At 29.4% G+C, this 2,872-nt stretch overlaps 1 long non-coding RNA gene across 1 annotated transcript in view; it reads left to right on the top strand.

The window, feature by feature from the left end:
• Positions 1–1,306: 1,306 nt before the first annotated feature.
• Positions 1,307–2,872, top strand: part of LOC106476762 — an 8,640-nt gene continuing 7,074 nt past the window's right edge. Inside the window, exon 1 of the long non-coding RNA XR_001291929.2 lies at positions 1,307–1,445. This is a non-coding gene — a long non-coding RNA (uncharacterized LOC106476762). The remainder of the gene's footprint in view (positions 1,446–2,872) is intronic.

Below are 2,872 nucleotides of genomic sequence, written 5' to 3'. Positions count from 1 at the left end.
GACTAGTGGTGACAATAAAATAGTTGTGACAACTAGTGGTGACAATATGAAAATCATTGTGATAACTAGTGGTGACAATAAAATAGTTGTGACAACTAGTGGTAATATTAAAATCATTGTGACAACTTGTGGTGACAATAAAATAGTTGTGACAGCTAGTGGTAATATTAAAATCATTGTGACAACTGGATGGTTAAAATAATATCTTTGACAACTAATGGGTCACTAATGTAATCATCATTACAGTTAAATGTCATAATAAAACTTTTGTGAAATTTAATTGGTGGAAAACATACAATACAGGATGTAAGAGATAAACTTCAAATCTTAGGTTTATTTTCTTGAGCCTGGAGTTGATGATGATTCTGTGATATAGGTCCACTACTACACTCCAGGCAGTCCATCAAAGCATTAAATCTTTTACACTGTACTCTGTCTAAAATATGGGGGAATTGTGAATACTATTAGTATTGGTATGTGTATACAGTTAAATCCAAATTTCTAATGGGTAAGATAGAAAAATGTTTTTGTTTCACAATTCTGTGATACTAAGAGCTATATATATATGTGTGTGTACAGTATAAAATGCTTTTTATGTATAAGTATTTAAAATTTTATGAAGTATAATAATGAAGTGTCATAATAAAAGTTACTTAACCCAATTAAATGGAAGAAGCTTGCTGTGACCCAGTGAAATGTTGTTGAAGACAATATGTTCTGTGCTGTGATCATTACAAAGTACAATGGATAAACTTTTTATGATGCATTTAAAAGAGAAAAAAAAAACTCCTAAGTATGTCTCAAGGTTTATAATAGTGAAAATTGGGTTTTGATCCTCACATTTGGCAAAGCACAGATAGCCCATTATGTAGCTGTATACGTAACAACAAATAAACACCTAAGAATTTTATTGATGTTAAAAATGCTAAAAAAATACATGAAACCCAAAAGTATCATTCAATTTACTTGTCACTGAGTTATACCAGTTTTGGGAAGTTTCACCTGTCATAAGTAACTTTGCACAAGGGCAAATTAAAAGAATAAGACAAGGCTTCTTCATATAGTGATGGAGTATATATGGTGTTTTGAAATATCTTTTATTCATACAGTAATCAACAGTTTTGACACTTATTTTCAAGTGATTCAATTATAAGACAGTAAATTATAAGAACTTATAACTTAATTATTAGGGATAACTGCTTCTGAAGTATAAGACTAACAAACTTATGGATTTGAGTAAATTTTAAAAGTATGTATTAAAATATCATATTTTTCTCTGTTACAGTTTTGTTAACCCCTTTCTTTTTTCATCTTTGTATTTTTGTAGGTCCAGACTTTGGTGAGAAAGCGGAGTTTCGTAGACTTCCTTTTGATCACTGTGCTCTGTCTTTTCAACCATTTGAACACCCACTTTGTACACCTGAAGGAGTCATCTATGACTTGATGTAAGTGAACAGTTTTTATTAAATTGAATTCCTTGTCTTTCATGGTTCCTTTTAACCCTATTGTCCCAGGTATCCTTTACAGCACATGACACAAGGTTTTAGTGTCTTACAATCAAAATTTTATAAAACTACTTTTTGTTTATGTTATACTGATTAGAATAGCATAAAATCTTAGCTGATAATCCATATTTTAATTGTATATAAGTTTTAAGTTCTTAATTCTACAAGGGAATATTAAAAAATCCTGAATTTCCACTTGTGTGACCCACAACACATTTGTCTTAGCATGTCATCATCCCTATGTTATCCATCACCCTTCAAAGATATACAAAATTAAATGTAAAATACTTTCTTTAAAATTGTTATTGATCAGACAAACCATAATTTTTATAGTCTTCAATTTTGTTTGGTTACAGAGCTATCGAATAGAAAATCAGACCCCTCCTACCACACCCACCTGTCACATCCTCTCTTTCACAATTCGTTGGTAGTTCTCTCTTACGTTTCATTATATATTACCTATAACCAATAGAAAGTCAAGGTTTTCATCTATCAAATGATGTATTGTATAATGTTGTATTTTGAACAGAATATCATCAATTTCACTCAGAGTACAAGATTTGTTCCTGTGGGAAAGTTAACGACTAACTTGGATGAATTTGTAATGGCTCATGTCATATTAGAAAGCCAGGAAAATTTTGAGAGACAAGGGAACTTGTCTACTTTTTGCATGTTATTAATCTATATTTTATTGGTGCATTGTTTGATTAAATAAAAATTATTAAATGCATTACTATCATTACTATAAAAAATTAGGTTTAACTCTCTTCAAAACACGACAGCAAGAAAAAAGATTAGGTAAGTACTTTATTTCTTGTTTTTCATGTTTATTCTTTATTATTGTAAGAGTAACTAAAATCTAAAATTATGGATCTTTTAAAGTTATTTACGACTAGATTAGGTAAAATAAGTGATAATAATAATATTATAATTAAAATGGTTTATGAAACACGCATGCGAGCAGCTCATGGATAATGTAATTCAAAAGCCTAACGTGAGCTGCACATTCCCGAGTGATTTACAACTTATAATGGTGAGGTAAGTAGTTAGACATGGTTCAAAGGGCAATAAAATTTAATTATAAATAGATGTATAATGTTATGAACTTAGAGCTACTTAGGATAAATGAATGTCGTTTCATGTTACAATTTGAAGTCATTAGAAAGTAACAGATAAACTATAAAGTTTTACTGGAAAAAAACATTTGAAATGCATTTAGGAGGTTTTAGGGATTACACAAAGTAAATTTGAGATGAGGAAAAATATTTTAAATTTTAACATTAAAATTTCTTTGCACACGGACTATTGAAAACAAATACTCAATATATTCATGGACAAATCTTTGTTTTATTTTATTTAAATACTTC

Source organism: Limulus polyphemus, unplaced genomic scaffold, assembly GCF_000517525.1.
Source record: "Limulus polyphemus unplaced genomic scaffold, Limulus_polyphemus-2.1.2 Scaffold11491, whole genome shotgun sequence".
Lineage (NCBI taxonomy): Eukaryota > Metazoa > Arthropoda > Merostomata > Xiphosura > Limulidae > Limulus > Limulus polyphemus.
This window is presented reverse-complemented; position numbering and strand designations above follow the sequence as displayed.